The sequence below is a fragment of the Schistocerca gregaria genome, chromosome 2, assembly GCF_023897955.1.
Source record: "Schistocerca gregaria isolate iqSchGreg1 chromosome 2, iqSchGreg1.2, whole genome shotgun sequence".
In the NCBI taxonomy this organism is placed as follows: domain Eukaryota; kingdom Metazoa; phylum Arthropoda; class Insecta; order Orthoptera; family Acrididae; genus Schistocerca; species Schistocerca gregaria.
Window position 1 is genome coordinate 441,913,842 of NC_064921.1, and position 20,186 is coordinate 441,934,027.

The window sequence follows — 20,186 nt, forward strand, 5'->3', positions numbered from 1 at the left end:
TCATTAAATGACTCGCGAGTGGGAGCTTGGTCGGCTGCACTGCAGCTGGGCATTAGACGTTAACACCGGCCCAGTACGATGTTTTGAAAGCGTTTTCGAATCGACAAATGTCTTCTTTCCGCAAGCGCTCGCCAAAGACACAGCTGTAGTTCCAGCAGACGAGGTGGCCGAGTGGTTAAGGCGTTGGACTGCTAATCCAATGTGCTCTGCACGCGTGGGTTCGAATCCCATCCTCGTCGAAGAATTTTACGTAAAGCACGCGTTTGCGGTCACTCCTTCCCCATGCGAAACGCCTCTCAGTAGTAACAACGAAGCGTGTACGAGGCCGATAGCGTGTGTATGAAATACGAGACAAAAATGCTTACCAGATGAAAGCGCACAACATTCCATAGCGTATGCCCTTCGAATTAAACATCATTTCGAGATGTATAAGCCAATCAAACTTCGGCTCCAGCGAAGAGTATGTCGGTATGTGCGAACGACGAGTTCTTATTTATATTTAAGTGCATACCTGTCGCAGTCATTTTAACGTATCGAGCCTATAATAATCCATCTGTAGCACAACTGTCGCCTCTCGACAGTTTGCTTTGCGTCAGGCCGCCATATACAGAAGCGATTTGGCAGGGCCTACTGGAGAGACTTGACTTTGCAGACATCCGTCGCTAAGGGCCGCCCAAACACCAAGCTCCATCGCAAACAGCAGGACAATCTTGGGCTAGGACGAACGTCAAAACCTTGCAAGTAATATCAGTGTAGCGTATCGAGCTGTACGTTTCGTTGCAGTAAGTCGTGGGAAAGAATGCCCAGCACATTTCTCATGTGCATTAGACGACACTGCATGTCGATACAATGCTTATTCCTGCAGTAAATAAGTGGTCCGGTGATTTTGCCCCGATCGGATATCGACGTGGACGGATGCTGTCATTAAATGACTCGCGAGTGGGAGCTTGGTCGGCTGCACTGCAGCTGGGCATTAGACGTTAACACCGGCCCAGTACGATGTTTTGAAAGCGTTTTCGAATCGACAAATGTCTTCTTTCCGCAAGCGCTCGCCAAAGACACAGCTGTAGTTCCAGCAGACGAGGTGGCCGAGTGGTTAAGGCGTTGGACTGCTAATCCAATGTGCTCTGCACGCGTGGGTTCGAATCCCATCCTCGTCGAAGAATTTTACGTAAAGCACGCGTTTGCGGTCACTCCTTCCCCATGCGAAACGCCTCTCAGTAGTAACAACGAAGCGTGTACGAGGCCGATAGCGTGTGTATGAAATACGAGACAAAAATGCTTACCAGATGAAAGCGCACAACATTCCATAGCGTATGCCCTTCGAATTAAACATCATTTCGAGATGTATAAGCCAATCAAACTTCGGCTCCAGCGAAGAGTATGTCGGTATCTGCGAACGACGAGTTCTTATTTATATTTAAGTGCATACCTGTCGCAGTCATTTTAACGTATCGAGCCTATAATAATCCATCTGTAGCACAACTGTCGCCTCTCGACAGTTTGCTTTGCGTCAGGCCGCCATATACAGAAGCGATTTGGCAGGGCCTACTGGAGAGACTTGACTTTGCAGACATCCGTCGCTAAGGGCCGCCCAAACACCAAGCTCCATCGCAAACAGCAGGACAATCTTGGGCTAGGACGAACGTCAAAACCTTGCAAGTAATATCAGTGTAGCGTATCGAGCTGTACGTTTCGTTGCAGTAAGTCGTGGGAAAGAATGCCCAGCACATTTCTCATGTGCATTAGACGACACTGCATGTCGATACAATGCTTATTCCTGCAGTAAATAAGTGGTCCGGTGATTTTGCCCCGATCGGATATCGACGTGGACGGATGCTGTCATTAAATGACTCGCGAGTGGGAGCTTGGTCGGCTGCACTGCAGCTGGGCATTAGACGTTAACACCGGCCCAGTACGATGTTTTGAAAGCGTTTTCGAATCGACAAATGTCTTCTTTCCGCAAGCGCTCGCCAAAGACACAGCTGTAGTTCCAGCAGACGAGGTGGCCGAGTGGTTAAGGCGTTGGACTGCTAATCCAATGTGCTCTGCACGCGTGGGTTCGAATCCCATCCTCGTCGAAGAATTTTACGTAAAGCACGCGTTTGCGGTCACTCCTTCCCCATGCGAAACGCCTCTCAGTAGTAACAACGAAGCGTGTACGAGGCCGATAGCGTGTGTATGAAATACGAGACAAAAATGCTTACCAGATGAAAGCGCACAACATTCCATAGCGTATGCCCTTCGAATTAAACATCATTTCGAGATGTATAAGCCAATCAAACTTCGGCTCCAGCGAAGAGTATGTCGGTATCTGCGAACGACGAGTTCTTATTTATATTTAATTGCATACCTGTCGCAGTCATTTTAACGTATCGAGCCTATAATAATCCATCTGTAGCACAACTGTCGCCTCTCGACAGTTTGCTTTGCGTCAGGCCGCCATATACAGAAGCGATTTGGCAGGGCCTACTGGAGAGACTTGACTTTGCAGACATCCGTCGCTAAGGGCCGCCCAAACACCAAGCTCCATCGCAAACAGCAGGACAATCTTGGGCTAGGACGAACGTCAAAACCTTGCAAGTAATATCAGTGTAGCGTATCGAGCTGTACGTTTCGTTGCAGTAAGTCGTGGGAAAGAATGCCCAGCACATTTCTCATGTGCATTAGACGACACTGCATGTCGATACAATGCTTATTCCTGCAGTAAATAAGTGGTCCGGTGATTTTGCCCCGATCGGATATCGACGTGGACGGATGCTGTCATTAAATGACTCGCGAGTGGGAGCTTGGTCGGCTGCACTGCAGCTGGGCATTAGACGTTAACACCGGCCCAGTACGATGTTTTGAAAGCGTTTTCGAATCGACAAATGTCTTCTTTCCGCAAGCGCTCGCCAAAGACACAGCTGTAGTTCCAGCAGACGAGGTGGCCGAGTGGTTAAGGCGTTGGACTGCTAATCCAATGTGCTCTGCACGCGTGGGTTCGAATCCCATCCTCGTCGAAGAATTTTACGTAAAGCACGCGTTTGCGGTCACTCCTTCCCCATGCGAAACGCCTCTCAGTAGTAACAACGAAGCGTGTACGAGGCCGATAGCGTGTGTATGAAATACGAGACAAAAATGCTTACCAGATGAAAGCGCACAACATTCCATAGCGTATGCCCTTCGAATTAAACATCATTTCGAGATGTATAAGCCAATCAAACTTCGGCTCCAGCGAAGAGTATGTCGGTATCTGCGAACGACGAGTTCTTATTTATATTTAAGTGCATACCTGTCGCAGTCATTTTAACGTATCGAGCCTATAATAATCCATCTGTAGCACAACTGTCGCCTCTCGACAGTTTGCTTTGCGTCAGGCCGCCATATACAGAAGCGATTTGGCAGGGCCTACTGGAGAGACTTGACTTTGCAGACATCCGTCGCTAAGGGCCGCCCAAACACCAAGCTCCATCGCAAACAGCAGGACAATCTTGGGCTGGGACGAACGTCAAAACCTTGCAAGTAATATCAGTGTAGCGTATCGAGCTGTACGTTTCGTTGCAGTAAGTCGTGGGAAAGAATGCCCAGCACATTTCTCATGTGCATTAGACGACACTGCATGTCGATACAATGCTTATTCCTGCAGTAAATAAGTGGTCCGGTGATTTTGCCCCGATCGGATATCGACGTGGACGGATGCTGTCATTAAATGACTCGCGAGTGGGAGCTTGGTCGGCTGCACTGCAGCTGGGCATTAGACGTTAACACCGGCCCAGTACGATGTTTTGAAAGCGTTTTCGAATCGACAAATGTCTTCTTTCCGCAAGCGCTCGCCAAAGACACAGCTGTAGTTCCAGCAGACGAGGTGGCCGAGTGGTTAAGGCGTTGGACTGCTAATCCAATGTGCTCTGCACGCGTGGGTTCGAATCCCATCCTCGTCGAAGAATTTTACGTAAAGCACGCGTTTGCGGTCACTCCTTCCCCATGCGAAACGCCTCTCAGTAGTAACAACGAAGCGTGTACGAGGCCGATAGCGTGTGTATGAAATACGAGACAAAAATGCTTACCAGATGAAAGCGCACAACATTCCATAGCGTATGCCCTTCGAATTAAACATCATTTCGAGATGTATAAGCCAATCAAACTTCGGCTCCAGCGAAGAGTATGTCGGTATCTGCGAACGACGAGTTCTTATTTATATTTAAGTGCATACCTGTCGCAGTCATTTTAACGTATCGAGCCTATAATAATCCATCTGTAGCACAACTGTCGCCTCTCGACAGTTTGCTTTGCGTCAGGCCGCCATATACAGAAGCGATTTGGCAGGGCCTACTGGAGAGACTTGACTTTGCAGACATCCGTCGCTAAGGGCCGCCCAAACACCAAGCTCCATCGCAAACAGCAGGACAATCTTGGGCTAGGACGAACGTCAAAACCTTGCAAGTAATATCAGTGTAGCGTATCGAGCTGTACGTTTCGTTGCAGTAAGTCGTGGGAAAGAATGCCCAGCACATTTCTCATGTGCATTAGACGACACTGCATGTCGATACAATGCTTATTCCTGCAGTAAATAAGTGGTCCGGTGATTTTGCCCCGATCGGATATCGACGTGGACGGATGCTGTCATTAAATGACTCGCGAGTGGGAGCTTGGTCGGCTGCACTGCAGCTGGGCATTAGACGTTAACACCGGCCCAGTACGATGTTTTGAAAGCGTTTTCGAATCGACAAATGTCTTCTTTCCGCAAGCGCTCGCCAAAGACACAGCTGTAGTTCCAGCAGACGAGGTGGCCGAGTGGTTAAGTCGAGGCGCGGCCGTCGTGCAGGTCGGACGTGCCTGGAGCGTTGTTTACATGCTCAGCTGCGGCCTGCGGTGCGGCACGTGGTGAGTCGAGGGCCGTTGCGGCGCGCAAACATCTTGTTTGTAACGAATAGAACCTAACATGGATCACCCAGAGCGGAAAGATACTTTGAAGTTTATGTTTGATGGAAGTTTTTCTCGACCGAAATATTACGAAGTCGAACGATTTCTCGATGAAGACGTAAAATTGCCTCCCACCGATATCATTGGTATCCATTTGTCTATTGTCAGTAGCACAGTTTATATCAAATTGCGTGACCCAGAATTGTGCGACAAAATCATCGATTCATGTGGCGGTACCTATAAATTTCGACACAGTGACGGGAATGTTGGTGAGGTGACTGTTGTCCACGCTGGTCTTGGTATTCGTACCGTCAGGATTTTCGAGTTGCCTTTTGAAATCTCGGCCGAACAAATTAATGCTTCTATTAAGTCCTACGGCAAAATTATCAGTAACATTGCCGAAAAGTGGGCCTCGTTCCATAAGTACCCTGTTTTGAACGGTGTGCGGCAAATTAAGATCGAATTGCAACGGCATATTCCGTCCTACCTAACGATTTGTGGATATAGGGCGATAATCATATATGAGGGACAGCCTCGTACATGTTCAGGCTGTAATTCCACGGGACACGTCCGGGCACAGTGCATCCAACGACGTGTAACGCAGCTGCCTGCGGGTGAACTGGGCCCTCCCCCGCAACCGACAATATTACCGACTACTTATGTAGCGGCGGTCCGTGCAAATACACCCACTGCGTCGGCTGCGGAAGTCGGACTTAGTGTGGCAGATGTTACGAATGACGGAGATGTACCTATGGAAATCTCTACCGCTCAGGAAGCCTTGCCGGTCGCTGGCTTACTAGCCGCGGTGCCCCGTGACGACTCACGTGAGGAAGCCAGGGTTGACGTTGTGGAGGCGGCCACTACCGCCACTGACAGCCAGCAAGAGACAGAGGCTCTTCCTCTTCCTTTAAAGAATGCGGAAGCCTCTGTCAGTGGGTCCTCCCCGAAAAAGCACAAGAAACGTCGGATCGCTCGTCCGGCGGCAGCTCAATCGGCACCTCCCTTGCGTGAAAAGGCCAAACACGCGGGCCGCATGATCTGCGATGACACTTCGGGGACCGAAGATTATCTTCCGTCGTTGGCCTCACCCATGAATATTGACGATGATGAATCCAACCTTGACACGGGGAGGGCACATATTAGTGCACCACCGCGGACGGCCCAAGTTGCAGATGTGCAGGGTGACGGCCCGCAATGCGGTTCCGGAACTGCTGCAGCAGGCGCGACGACGGCTGTGTCTGTCGATAATTGGGCGGATGATATTGAAGATATGACTGGCAATCCCGAGCGTGAAGAACCGATGGCAACTGGTGATACGCTGCTTACGTCTCGGCGCAATGCAGCGTCCACGGACGGCGACGTCTAGACTTATACGACCTCCGAAGCGGACGACTGATGAAGGGATAAAAATCGTACCTGTTTTCATCTGCAGATGACCACTCATCCCACATTGCTCCGTTCACGACAATCCTATAAGATTTCTACCATAAATGTTAACCGCATTGTCTCTCAAGCAAAAATCCACAGCCTTCGACATTATTTACGGGCCGCTGATATAGACATTCTGTTCGTACAGGAAGCACTGACTCCACTCCTAGCCGACGTACCCGGTTATGACGCCATTGTCAATATAGGGACGGAGGCAGGTACGATCATTCTGTATCGGGAAGGCATTGAATGTTCTTGTTTGTCCATGTTACCTACCGGACGAGGCATTGCCGCACAGTTCCATGATGTACTCCTTCTTAATGTGTACGCCCCTTCCGGTTCCAACGCGCGAGCGGCGAGGAGGGAGTTTTACACGGGAGAGATAGCGAATCTAATCACCGACTTGCGTCTGCGTATTATTATGGGTGGTGACTTTAACTGCGTATTGCGCCGCACCGATCAAACGCCGAACTTTAACTTCAGCCAGGAACTGCTAACACTGGTTACAGAATTGCAGTCAGTCGACACGTGGGCGACCTTACACCCAGATGAAGTTGCCTTTACTCACTTTACGCAGACATCTTCCAGCAGGTTAGATCGCATATATGTGCAACGCGGTCTTTTAGCCGACGTGGGAACTTGCGAATATTGGCCCGTTAATTTCAGTGACCATATCGCTTACCACATCGTCTTTAATCACTCACCGCAGAAAGTTTATAGAGGCTTCGGACGATGGCAACTCAACTGTCGCCTCTTACAAGACGCCACTTTAGAGCGTGAGATCCGGTCAGTTTGGCACTCCGTAACATCAAGCAGGCCCACGTATTCCACGTGGATTGATTGGTGGACGCTTCATGCAAAGGGGAAACTCATTACTTGCATCAAGCACCACGCCCGGATTCGCGCTCGCGGTGAGAAGGAAATCACTGAATTCTATTTCTGTGCCCTGCGAGAATTGTACCGGGATTATCATCAGGTGCCTAATAACATCACGCACGTACGCAGACTCCAAGCCAAGATTACATCCTTGACGGGCTGCACCGCCGTCGGCCACCAGATTCGAGCACGTGACTCCACAAACTTGCCGCAACAGCAGACGTCAGTCCATCATATCGTCCAACAGTTACGTGCAGCGCGTAGGAAACTTATTCATAAGTTGCAGGATGCAGACGGTGCTTGTTATACCCTACAGCGAGACATCAAAAACCATGTTACCAACCACTTTGCTGCACTTTACACCTGTGCTGGTGTACCACATGAGAAAGTGCGAGAATGGTATCATTCTGGACCCCCGCCGTACTGCATTACCGACGACCTCAATCGGGACCTGCTTGCTCCCTTTACCAAAGAAGAACTGAAGGATGCCCTGCTTGCTGCGCCACGAAATAAATCTCCGGGCACGGACGGGCTCTCTGTCGAGTTTTACGTCAAATATTGGCCTATATTAGGGGACGAACTCACAGAGATGTACAATGAAGTACTACGTGGGATTGCTCTACCCCCAGCCTTCACAGAAGGGTTAACTGTTTTAATACCTAAGACGCCGACGCCGACCACCACCAAAGATCTGCGGCCCATTACTCTGCTGAATGCCGACTTTAAGCTTCTGACGCGCGCCCTCAATGCCCGATTACGGCAGCTGTTACCCTATCTTCTGGGACCATACCAAATGAGTGCGATCCGTGGTCGGTCGCTGTCCACCATTTTGGCGCTATATCGGGATCTCGTCTCCCTCACCTGGGCCACCCGCACTCCTATGGCCATAGCATTTCTTGACTTCGATAAGGCTTACGATCGAGCTGACTATCACTATCTCAGCGGCGTGATGGAATCAATGGGCTTCAGTCTTAATTTTATCCACCTCATCAACAACTGTATCAGTGGTACCCGTACACGCTTCCTGATCAATAATACATTGACGGAGTACGTCCAGCTCTCACGGGGTATCAAGCAAGGCTGTCCACTTTCAACGACGCTCTATGCGATCCTCATGGAACCCTTGTTGCGCCATCTACATCATAGCCTCCCTGGATTCCAGTTTTATGGTATCAAGTCTGTGGTCCAAGCTTACGCAGACGATGTCAGCGTGCTTCTTAACGACGTTCGCGATGTCACCGCAGCGAAACGCATTCTTGAGGAATTCCAAAGAGATAGTGGTGCCATGTTAAACGTCAATAAATCCGCCGCCTTAACGCTTGGTCAAGAACGACCTATCACAGGCGAAGCTTGGCTGCCCTGTGTACAGACTAGAAAACACCTTGGTCTCTACGTTACGGCCCGGCCTCTGGACATGTCTCACAAAAATTGGATACCCAAAATTCAGGCGATAAAAGCACTCCTGCGCGACCAGAACATGCGACACCTCGATCGTCTGCAGCGAGCCTTTTTCGTCAACTCTTATGCCCTCTCCAAATTACAATTTGTTGCCGCCGTCCTACCTATGCCACCCACAGTAGCAAGATCACTCCTAGCTGCGGCCGCCTGGTACGTCTGGAAGCTCAATATTTTTAAGGTTTCCTTCACCACGACAGCACTGCCATGCGATATGGGAGGCCTTGGCTTGAAAAACCCCAGCATTCATGCCCTAGCCCTGTATCTGAAACGCTCATGGCAGATACTCACCGCCAGCGAGGACACCGTCACGAAGCGGCTCTATCAACTGTCCCGCCCCCGCAATATATCTCCGCCTGTGGACATTGGCCACGTCGGCCCGCACTTTCAGCATATAGCACTGTATTACCTTGAAAGTAGCTATCTCGACGACGAGCTTTTCAAGAAGCCGACGGTAAAACTGTACCGCCACTTACTTCGGCCGTCACTGCCTGGGCCCTTGGAAAAGAAGTATCCGGCTTGCAATTGGTTCCTCGTTTGGGCTAACATCCATAATCCAACGCTTCCGACAGATGTCCGCTCCAAATGGTATGACGTGGTCGCTGACACTATTCCGACGAAAGAAAAGCGGCACAGGATTAATCTTGCACCCAGTCCCTACTGCGACTTGTGCCACATGGTTGAGACTATTGCACATCTGTTTGTCTGCAAGGATCAAGTGCACATCTGGAATTGGACGCGCAAAAAACTCGCTGTGCTCAACCGGACTGCGCCTCATGCGATTCAGATCCACGACATTCTGCGCCCGGACTACCGACTCTTCCCTGCAGCCAAACATAACAGCTACCTATGGCTTATGGGACATTTTATCCACTATATTCTGTCCGGCAGTGCGCCTAATGTCTTAGATTTTCAAGTATATCTCTCACACCAACACTGGCGCACAACCAACCAATATGGGCACCGGTATCAGTCAACATTTCAAAATTTTCTTCACATCGTCCTTGAGATGAAGTAGGACGTGGATAACATGAATATCTGTTATAACAATTCGTTTTTCCTGTACTATAGTCAAGGTTATACTCACTGCAAAGACTTAAATTTGTCTCATTGTGATTCTGAATAAAGCAACGTATGAGATCAAGAATACGTCCTTCCCAGGAGCAGTAAAAAAAAAAAAAAAAAAAAAAAAAAAAAAAAAAAAAAAAAAAAAAAAAAAAAAGGGGTATGATTCCTGCTTCGGGTGCAGGAGGTCCCGGGTTCAAATCCCGGACGAGCCCTTGCGTTTTGTGCAAACGTGTGGCGACTACCGGCATGCCGGCGGCTGTTCCGCGCATTTCCTGCCCTCCAGGTAAGCACAAAAACCAAGTAGCCGGTTCTGAAAAAAATAAAAAAGAAAAAGAAAAAAAAAAAAAGTGGTTAAGGCGTTGGACTGCTAATCCAATGTGCTCTGCACGCGTGGGTTCGAATCCCATCCTCGTCGAAGAATTTTACGTAAAGCACGCGTTTGCGGTCACTCCTTCCCCATGCGAAACGCCTCTCAGTAGTAACAACGAAGCGTGTACGAGGCCGATAGCGTGTGTATGAAATACGAGACAAAAATGCTTACCAGATGAAAGCGCACAACATTCCATAGCGTATGCCCTTCGAATTAAACATCATTTCGAGATGTATAAGCCAATCAAACTTCGGCTCCAGCGAAGAGTATGTCGGTATCTGCGAACGACGAGTTCTTATTTATATTTAAGTGCATACCTGTCGCAGTCATTTTAACGTATCGAGCCTATAATAATCCATCTGTAGCACAACTGTCGCCTCTCGACAGTTTGCTTTGCGTCAGGCCGCCATATACAGAAGCGATTTGGCAGGGCCTACTGGAGAGACTTGACTTTGCAGACATCCGTCGCTAAGGGCCGCCCAAACACCAAGCTCCATCGCAAACAGCAGGACAATCTTGGGCTAGGACGAACGTCAAAACCTTGCAAGTAATATCAGTGTAGCGTATCGAGCTGTACGTTTCGTTGCAGTAAGTCGTGGGAAAGAATGCCCAGCACATTTCTCATGTGCATTAGACGACACTGCATGTCGATACAATGCTTATTCCTGCAGTAAATAAGTGGTCCGGTGATTTTGCCCCGATCGGATATCGACGTGGACGGATGCTGTCATTAAATGACTCGCGAGTGGGAGCTTGGTCGGCTGCACTGCAGCTGGGCATTAGACGTTAACACCGGCCCAGTACGATGTTTTGAAAGCGTTTTCGAATCGACAAATGTCTTCTTTCCGCAAGCGCTCGCCAAAGACACAGCTGTAGTTCCAGCAGACGAGGTGGCCGAGTGGTTAAGGCGTTGGACTGCTAATCCAATGTGCTCTGCACGCGTGGGTTCGAATCCCATCCTCGTCGAAGAATTTTACGTAAAGCACGCGTTTGCGGTCACTCCTTCCCCATGCGAAACGCCTCTCAGTAGTAACAACGAAGCGTGTACGAGGCCGATAGCGTGTGTATGAAATACGAGACAAAAATGCTTACCAGATGAAAGCGCACAACATTCCATAGCGTATGCCCTTCGAATTAAACATCATTTCGAGATGTATAAGCCAATCAAACTTCGGCTCCAGCGAAGAGTATGTCGGTATCTGCGAACGACGAGTTCTTATTTATATTTAAGTGCATACCTGTCGCAGTCATTTTAACGTATCGAGCCTATAATAATCCATCTGTAGCACAACTGTCGCCTCTCGACAGTTTGCTTTGCGTCAGGCCGCCATATACAGAAGCGATTTGGCAGGGCCTACTGGAGAGACTTGACTTTGCAGACATCCGTCGCTAAGGGCCGCCCAAACACCAAGCTCCATCGCAAACAGCAGGACAATCTTGGGCTAGGACGAACGTCAAAACCTTGCAAGTAATATCAGTGTAGCGTATCGAGCTGTACGTTTCGTTGCAGTAAGTCGTGGGAAAGAATGCCCAGCACATTTCTCATGTGCATTAGACGACACTGCATGTCGATACAATGCTTATTCCTGCAGTAAATAAGTGGTCCGGTGATTTTGCCCCGATCGGATATCGACGTGGACGGATGCTGTCATTAAATGACTCGCGAGTGGGAGCTTGGTCGGCTGCACTGCAGCTGGGCATTAGACGTTAACACCGGCCCAGTACGATGTTTTGAAAGCGTTTTCGAATCGACAAATGTCTTCTTTCCGCAAGCGCTCGCCAAAGACACAGCTGTAGTTCCAGCAGACGAGGTGGCCGAGTGGTTAAGGCGTTGGACTGCTAATCCAATGTGCTCTGCACGCGTGGGTTCGAATCCCATCCTCGTCGAAGAATTTTACGTAAAGCACGCGTTTGCGGTCACTCCTTCCCCATGCGAAACGCCTCTCAGTAGTAACAACGAAGCGTGTACGAGGCCGATAGCGTGTGTATGAAATACGAGACAAAAATGCTTACCAGATGAAAGCGCACAACATTCCATAGCGTATGCCCTTCGAATTAAACATCATTTCGAGATGTATAAGCCAATCAAACTTCGGCTCCAGCGAAGAGTATGTCGGTATCTGCGAACGACGAGTTCTTATTTATATTTAAGTGCATACCTGTCGCAGTCATTTTAACGTATCGAGCCTATAATAATCCATCTGTAGCACAACTGTCGCCTCTCGACAGTTTGCTTTGCGTCAGGCCGCCATATACAGAAGCGATTTGGCAGGGCCTACTGGAGAGACTTGACTTTGCAGACATCCGTCGCTAAGGGCCGCCCAAACACCAAGCTCCATCGCAAACAGCAGGACAATCTTGGGCTAGGACGAACGTCAAAACCTTGCAAGTAATATCAGTGTAGCGTATCGAGCTGTACGTTTCGTTGCAGTAAGTCGTGGGAAAGAATGCCCAGCACATTTCTCATGTGCATTAGACGACACTGCATGTCGATACAATGCTTATTCCTGCAGTAAATAAGTGGTCCGGTGATTTTGCCCCGATCGGATATCGACGTGGACGGATGCTGTCATTAAATGACTCGCGAGTGGGAGCTTGGTCGGCTGCACTGCAGCTGGGCATTAGACGTTAACACCGGCCCAGTACGATGTTTTGAAAGCGTTTTCGAATCGACAAATGTCTTCTTTCCGCAAGCGCTCGCCAAAGACACAGCTGTAGTTCCAGCAGACGAGGTGGCCGAGTGGTTAAGGCGTTGGACTGCTAATCCAATGTGCTCTGCACGCGTGGGTTCGAATCCCATCCTCGTCGAAGAATTTTACGTAAAGCACGCGTTTGCGGTCACTCCTTCCCCATGCGAAACGCCTCTCAGTAGTAACAACGAAGCGTGTACGAGGCCGATAGCGTGTGTATGAAATACGAGACAAAAATGCTTACCAGATGAAAGCGCACAACATTCCATAGCGTATGCCCTTCGAATTAAACATCATTTCGAGATGTATAAGCCAATCAAACTTCGGCTCCAGCGAAGAGTATGTCGGTATCTGCGAACGACGAGTTCTTATTTATATTTAAGTGCATACCTGTCGCAGTCATTTTAACGTATCGAGCCTATAATAATCCATCTGTAGCACAACTGTCGCCTCTCGACAGTTTGCTTTGCGTCAGGCCGCCATATACAGAAGCGATTTGGCAGGGCCTACTGGAGAGACTTGACTTTGCAGACATCCGTCGCTAAGGGCCGCCCAAACACCAAGCTCCATCGCAAACAGCAGGACAATCTTGGGCTAGGACGAACGTCAAAACCTTGCAAGTAATATCAGTGTAGCGTATCGAGCTGTACGTTTCGTTGCAGTAAGTCGTGGGAAAGAATGCCCAGCACATTTCTCATGTGCATTAGACGACACTGCATGTCGATACAATGCTTATTCCTGCAGTAAATAAGTGGTCCGGTGATTTTGCCCCGATCGGATATCGACGTGGACGGATGCTGTCATTAAATGACTCGCGAGTGGGAGCTTGGTCGGCTGCACTGCAGCTGGGCATTAGACGTTAACACCGGCCCAGTACGATGTTTTGAAAGCGTTTTCGAATCGACAAATGTCTTCTTTCCGCAAGCGCTCGCCAAAGACACAGCTGTAGTTCCAGCAGACGAGGTGGCCGAGTGGTTAAGGCGTTGGACTGCTAATCCAATGTGCTCTGCACGCGTGGGTTCGAATCCCATCCTCGTCGAAGAATTTTACGTAAAGCACGCGTTTGCGGTCACTCCTTCCCCATGCGAAACGCCTCTCAGTAGTAACAACGAAGCGTGTACGAGGCCGATAGCGTGTGTATGAAATACGAGACAAAAATGCTTACCAGATGAAAGCGCACAACATTCCATAGCGTATGCCCTTCGAATTAAACATCATTTCGAGATGTATAAGCCAATCAAACTTCGGCTCCAGCGAAGAGTATGTCGGTATCTGCGAACGACGAGTTCTTATTTATATTTAAGTGCATACCTGTCGCAGTCATTTTAACGTATCGAGCCTATAATAATCCATCTGTAGCACAACTGTCGCCTCTCGACAGTTTGCTTTGCGTCAGGCCGCCATATACAGAAGCGATTTGGCAGGGCCTACTGGAGAGACTTGACTTTGCAGACATCCGTCGCTAAGGGCCGCCCAAACACCAAGCTCCATCGCAAACAGCAGGACAATCTTGGGCTAGGACGAACGTCAAAACCTTGCAAGTAATATCAGTGTAGCGTATCGAGCTGTACGTTTCGTTGCAGTAAGTCGTGGGAAAGAATGCCCAGCACATTTCTCATGTGCATTAGACGACACTGCATGTCGATACAATGCTTATTCCTGCAGTAAATAAGTGGTCCGGTGATTTTGCCCCGATCGGATATCGACGTGGACGGATGCTGTCATTAAATGACTCGCGAGTGGGAGCTTGGTCGGCTGCACTGCAGCTGGGCATTAGACGTTAACACCGGCCCAGTACGATGTTTTGAAAGCGTTTTCGAATCGACAAATGTCTTCTTTCCGCAAGCGCTCGCCAAAGACACAGCTGTAGTTCCAGCAGACGAGGTGGCCGAGTGGTTAAGGCGTTGGACTGCTAATCCAATGTGCTCTGCACGCGTGGGTTCGAATCCCATCCTCGTCGAAGAATTTTACGTAAAGCACGCGTTTGCGGTCACTCCTTCCCCATGCGAAACGCCTCTCAGTAGTAACAACGAAGCGTGTACGAGGCCGATAGCGTGTGTATGAAATACGAGACAAAAATGCTTACCAGATGAAAGCGCACAACATTCCATAGCGTATGCCCTTCGAATTAAACATCATTTCGAGATGTATAAGCCAATCAAACTTCGGCTCCAGCGAAGAGTATGTCGGTATCTGCGAACGACGAGTTCTTATTTATATTTAAGTGCATACCTGTCGCAGTCATTTTAACGTATCGAGCCTATAATAATCCATCTGTAGCACAACTGTCGCCTCTCGACAGTTTGCTTTGCGTCAGGCCGCCATATACAGAAGCGATTTGGCAGGGCCTACTGGAGAGACTTGACTTTGCAGACATCCGTCGCTAAGGGCCGCCCAAACACCAAGCTCCATCGCAAACAGCAGGACAATCTTGGGCTAGGACGAACGTCAAAACCTTGCAAGTAATATCAGTGTAGCGTATCGAGCTGTACGTTTCGTTGCAGTAAGTCGTGGGAAAGAATGCCCAGCACATTTCTCATGTGCATTAGACGACACTGCATGTCGATACAATGCTTATTCCTGCAGTAAATAAGTGGTCCGGTGATTTTGCCCCGATCGGATATCGACGTGGACGGATGCTGTCATTAAATGACTCGCGAGTGGGAGCTTGGTCGGCTGCACTGCAGCTGGGCATTAGACGTTAACACCGGCCCAGTACGATGTTTTGAAAGCGTTTTCGAATCGACAAATGTCTTCTTTCCGCAAGCGCTCGCCAAAGACACAGCTGTAGTTCCAGCAGACGAGGTGGCCGAGTGGTTAAGGCGTTGGACTGCTAATCCAATGTGCTCTGCACGCGTGGGTTCGAATCCCATCCTCGTCGAAGAATTTTACGTAAAGCACGCGTTTGCGGTCACTCCTTCCCCATGCGAAACGCCTCTCAGTAGTAACAACGAAGCGTGTACGAGGCCGATAGCGTGTGTATGAAATACGAGACAAAAATGCTTACCAGATGAAAGCGCACAACATTCCATAGCGTATGCCCTTCGAATTAAACATCATTTCGAGATGTATAAGCCAATCAAACTTCGGCTCCAGCGAAGAGTATGTCGGTATCTGCGAACGACGAGTTCTTATTTATATTTAAGTGCATACCTGTCGCAGTCATTTTAACGTATCGAGCCTATAATAATCCATCTGTAGCACAACTGTCGCCTCTCGACAGTTTGCTTTGCGTCAGGCCGCCATATACAGAAGCGATTTGGCAGGGCCTACTGGAGAGACTTGACTTTGCAGACATCCGTCGCTAAGGGCCGCCCAAACACCAAGCTCCATCGCAAACAGCAGGACAATCTTGGGCTAGGACGAACGTCAAAACCTTGCAAGTAATATCAGTGTAGCGTATCGAGCTGTACGTTTCGTTGCAGTAAGTCGTGGGAAAGAATGCCCAGCACATTTCTCATGTGCATTAGACGACACTGCATGTCGATACAATGCTTATTCCTGCAGTAAATAAGTGGTCCGGTGATTTTGCCCCGATCGGATATCGACGTGGACGGATGCTGTCATTAAATGACTCGCGAGTGGGAGCTTGGTCGGCTGCACTGCAGCTGGGCATTAGACGTTAACACCGGCCCAGTACGATGTTTTGAAAGCGTTTTCGAATCGACAAATGTCTTCTTTCCGCAAGCGCTCGCCAAAGACACAGCTGTAGTTCCAGCAGACGAGGTGGCCGAGTGGTTAAGGCGTTGGACTGCTAATCCAATGTGCTCTGCACGCGTGGGTTCGAATCCCATCCTCGTCGAAGAATTTTACGTAAAGCACGCGTTTGCGGTCACTCCTTCCCCATGCGAAACGCCTCTCAGTAGTAACAACGAAGCGTGTACGAGGCCGATAGCGTGTGTATGAAATACGAGACAAAAATGCTTACCAGATGAAAGCGCACAACATTCCATAGCGTATGCCCTTCGAATTAAACATCATTTCGAGATGTATAAGCCAATCAAACTTCGGCTCCAGCGAAGAGTATGTCGGTATCTGCGAACGACGAGTTCTTATTTATATTTAAGTGCATACCTGTCGCAGTCATTTTAACGTATCGAGCCTATAATAATCCATCTGTAGCACAACTGTCGCCTCTCGACAGTTTGCTTTGCGTCAGGCCGCCATATACAGAAGCGATTTGGCAGGGCCTACTGGAGAGACTTGACTTTGCAGACATCCGTCGCTAAGGGCCGCCCAAACACCAAGCTCCATCGCAAACAGCAGGACAATCTTGGGCTAGGACGAACGTCAAAACCTTGCAAGTAATATCAGTGTAGCGTATCGAGCTGTACGTTTCGTTGCAGTAAGTCGTGGGAAAGAATGCCCAGCACATTTCTCATGTGCATTAGACGACACTGCATGTCGATACAATGCTTATTCCTGCAGTAAATAAGTGGTCCGGTGATTTTGCCCCGATCGGATATCGACGTGGACGGATGCTGTCATTAAATGACTCGCGAGTGGGAGCTTGGTCGGCTGCACTGCAGCTGGGCATTAGACGTTAACACCGGCCCAGTACGATGTTTTGAAAGCGTTTTCGAATCGACAAATGTCTTCTTTCCGCAAGCGCTCGCCAAAGACACAGCTGTAGTTCCAGCAGACGAGGTGGCCGAGTGGTTAAGGCGTTGGACTGCTAATCCAATGTGCTCTGCACGCGTGGGTTCGAATCCCATCCTCGTCGAAGAATTTTACGTAAAGCACGCGTTTGCGGTCACTCCTTCCCCATGCGAAACGCCTCTCAGTAGTAACAACGAAGCGTGTACGAGGCCGATAGCGTGTGTATGAAATACGAGACAAAAATGCTTACCAGATGAAAGCGCACAACATTCCATAGCGTATGCCCTTCGAATTAAACATCATTTCGAGATGTATAAGCCAATCAAACTTCGGCTCCAGCGAAGAGTATGTCGGTATCTGCGAACGACGAGTTCTTATTTATATTTAAGTGCATACCTGTCGCAGTCATTTTAACGTATCGAGCCTATAATAATCCATCTGTAGCACAACTGTCGCCTCTCGACAGTTTGCTTTGCGTCAGGCCGCCATATACAGAAGCGATTTGGCAGGGCCTACTGGAGAGACTTGACTTTGCAGACATCCGTCGCTAAGGGCCGCCCAAACACCAAGCTCCATCGCAAACAGCAGGACAATCTTGGGCTAGGACGAACGTCAAAACCTTGCAAGTAATATCAGTGTAGCGTATCGAGCTGTACGTTTCGTTGCAGTAAGTCGTGGGAAAGAATGCCCAGCACATTTCTCATGTGCATTAGACGACACTGCATGTCGATACAATGCTTATTCCTGCAGTAAATAAGTGGTCCGGTGATTTTGCCCCGATCGGATATCGACGTGGACGGATGCTGTCATTAAATGACTCGCGAGTGGGAGCTTGGTCGGCTGCACTGCAGCTGGGCATTAGACGTTAACACCGGCCCAGTACGATGTTTTGAAAGCGTTTTCGAATCGACAAATGTCTTCTTTCCGCAAGCGCTCGCCAAAGACACAGCTGTAGTTCCAGCAGACGAGGTGGCCGAGTGGTTAAGGCGTTGGACTGCTAATCCAATGTGCTCTGCACGCGTGGGTTCGAATCCCATCCTCGTCGAAGAATTTTACGTAAAGCACGCGTTTGCGGTCACTCCTTCCCCATGCGAAACGCCTCTCAGTAGTAACAACGAAGCGTGTACGAGGCCGATAGCGTGTGTATGAAATACGAGACAAAAATGCTTACCAGATGAAAGCGCACAACATTCCATAGCGTATGCCCTTCGAATTAAACATCATTTCGAGATGTATAAGCCAATCAAACTTCGGCTCCAGCGAAGAGTATGTCGGTATCTGCGAACGACGAGTTCTTATTTATATTTAAGTGCATACCTGTCGCAGTCATTTTAACGTATCGAGCCTATAATAATCCATCTGTAGCACAACTGTCGCCTCTCGACAGTTTGCTTTGCGTCAGGCCGCCATATACAGAAGCGATTTGGCAGGGCCTACTGGAGAGACTTGACTTTGCAGACATCCGTCGCTAAGGGCCGCCCAAACACCAAGCTCCATCGCAAACAGCAGGACAATCTTGGGCTAGGACGAACGTCAAAACCTTGCAAGTAATATCAGTGTAGCGTATCGAGCTGTACGTTTCGTTGCAGTAAGTCGTGGGAAAGAATGCCCAGCACATTTCTCATGTGCATTAGACGACACTGCATGTCGATACAATGCTTATTCCTGCAGTAAATAAGTGGTCCGGTGATTTTGCCCCGATCGGATATCGACGTGGACGGATGCTGTCATTAAATGACTCGCGAGTGGGAGCTTGGTCGGCTGCACTGCAGCTGGGCATTAGACGTTAACACCGGCCCAGTACGATGTTTTGAAAGCGTTTTCGAATCGACAAATGTCTTCTTTCCGCAAGCGCTCGCCAAAGACACAGCTGTAGTTCCAGCAGACGAGGTGGCCGAGTGGTTAAGGCGTTGGACTGCTAATCCAATGTGCTCTGCACGCGTGGGTTCGAATCCCATCCTCGTCGAAGAATTTTACGTAAAGCACGCGTTTGCGGTCACTCCTTCCCCATGCGAAACGCCTCTCAGTAGTAACAACGAAGCGTGTACGAGGCCGATAGCGTGTGTATGAAATACGAGACAAAAATGCTTACCAGATGAAAGCGCACAACATTCCATAGCGTATGCCCTTCGAATTAAACATCATTTCGAGATGTATAAGCCAATCAAACTTCGGCTCCAGCGAAGAGTATGTCGGTATCTGCGAACGACGAGTTCTTATTTATATTTAAGTGCATACCTGTCGCAGTCATTTTAACGTATCGAGCCTATAATAATCCATCTGTAGCACAACTGTCGCCTCTCGACAGTCTGCTTTGCGTCAGGCCGCCATATACAGAAGCGATTTGGCAGGGCCTACTGGAGAGACTTGACTTTGCAGACATCCGTCGCTAAGGGCCGCCCAAACACCAAGCTCCATCGCAAACAGCAGGACAATCTTGGGCTAGGACGAACGTCAAAACCTTGCAAGTAATATCAGTGTAGCGTATCGAGCTGTACGTTTCGTTGCAGTAAGTCGTGGGAAAGAATGCCCAGCACATTTCTCATGTGCATTAGACGACACTGCATGTCGATACAATGCTTATTCCTGCAGTAAATAAGTGGTCCGGTGATTTTGCCCCGATCGGATATCGACGTGGACGGATGCTGTCATTAAATGACTCGCGAGTGGGAGCTTGGTCGGCTGCACTGCAGCTGGGCATTAGACGTTAACACCGGCCCAGTACGATGTTTTGAAAGCGTTTTCGAATCGACAAATGTCTTCTTTCCGCAAGCGCTCGCCAAAGACACAGCTGT

The 20,186-nt window shown here is 49.1% G+C and overlaps 15 non-coding genes across 15 annotated transcripts; all 15 read left to right on the plus strand.

The window, feature by feature from the left end:
- Window positions 1-157: 157 nt before the first annotated feature.
- On the plus strand, window positions 158-239 carry Trnas-gcu (transfer RNA serine (anticodon GCU)). The gene has a single exon. It is a non-coding gene; the product is annotated as a tRNA-Ser (tRNA).
- An 839-nt stretch (window positions 240-1,078) lies between these two features.
- Window positions 1,079-1,160, plus strand: Trnas-gcu (transfer RNA serine (anticodon GCU)). Its single transcript has one exon. It is a non-coding gene; the product is annotated as a tRNA-Ser (tRNA).
- An 839-nt stretch (window positions 1,161-1,999) lies between these two features.
- Window positions 2,000-2,081, plus strand: Trnas-gcu (transfer RNA serine (anticodon GCU)). Its single transcript has one exon. It is a non-coding gene; the product is annotated as a tRNA-Ser (tRNA).
- An 839-nt stretch (window positions 2,082-2,920) lies between these two features.
- On the plus strand, window positions 2,921-3,002 carry Trnas-gcu (transfer RNA serine (anticodon GCU)). Its single transcript has one exon. It is a non-coding gene; the product is annotated as a tRNA-Ser (tRNA).
- Window positions 3,003-3,841: 839 nt separating this feature from the next.
- Trnas-gcu (transfer RNA serine (anticodon GCU)) lies at window positions 3,842-3,923 on the plus strand. The gene has a single exon. It is a non-coding gene; the product is annotated as a tRNA-Ser (tRNA).
- A 7,063-nt stretch (window positions 3,924-10,986) lies between these two features.
- Window positions 10,987-11,068, plus strand: Trnas-gcu (transfer RNA serine (anticodon GCU)). The gene has a single exon. It is a non-coding gene; the product is annotated as a tRNA-Ser (tRNA).
- An 839-nt stretch (window positions 11,069-11,907) lies between these two features.
- Window positions 11,908-11,989, plus strand: Trnas-gcu (transfer RNA serine (anticodon GCU)). Its single transcript has one exon. It is a non-coding gene; the product is annotated as a tRNA-Ser (tRNA).
- An 839-nt stretch (window positions 11,990-12,828) lies between these two features.
- On the plus strand, window positions 12,829-12,910 carry Trnas-gcu (transfer RNA serine (anticodon GCU)). Its single transcript has one exon. It is a non-coding gene; the product is annotated as a tRNA-Ser (tRNA).
- An 839-nt stretch (window positions 12,911-13,749) lies between these two features.
- On the plus strand, window positions 13,750-13,831 carry Trnas-gcu (transfer RNA serine (anticodon GCU)). Its single transcript has one exon. It is a non-coding gene; the product is annotated as a tRNA-Ser (tRNA).
- Window positions 13,832-14,670: 839 nt separating this feature from the next.
- On the plus strand, window positions 14,671-14,752 carry Trnas-gcu (transfer RNA serine (anticodon GCU)). The gene has a single exon. It is a non-coding gene; the product is annotated as a tRNA-Ser (tRNA).
- Window positions 14,753-15,591: 839 nt separating this feature from the next.
- On the plus strand, window positions 15,592-15,673 carry Trnas-gcu (transfer RNA serine (anticodon GCU)). The gene has a single exon. It is a non-coding gene; the product is annotated as a tRNA-Ser (tRNA).
- An 839-nt stretch (window positions 15,674-16,512) lies between these two features.
- Window positions 16,513-16,594, plus strand: Trnas-gcu (transfer RNA serine (anticodon GCU)). The gene has a single exon. It is a non-coding gene; the product is annotated as a tRNA-Ser (tRNA).
- Window positions 16,595-17,433: 839 nt separating this feature from the next.
- On the plus strand, window positions 17,434-17,515 carry Trnas-gcu (transfer RNA serine (anticodon GCU)). The gene has a single exon. It is a non-coding gene; the product is annotated as a tRNA-Ser (tRNA).
- Window positions 17,516-18,354: 839 nt separating this feature from the next.
- On the plus strand, window positions 18,355-18,436 carry Trnas-gcu (transfer RNA serine (anticodon GCU)). Its single transcript has one exon. It is a non-coding gene; the product is annotated as a tRNA-Ser (tRNA).
- Window positions 18,437-19,275: 839 nt separating this feature from the next.
- Window positions 19,276-19,357, plus strand: Trnas-gcu (transfer RNA serine (anticodon GCU)). Its single transcript has one exon. It is a non-coding gene; the product is annotated as a tRNA-Ser (tRNA).
- The last annotated feature ends 829 nt before the right edge of the window (window positions 19,358-20,186 follow it).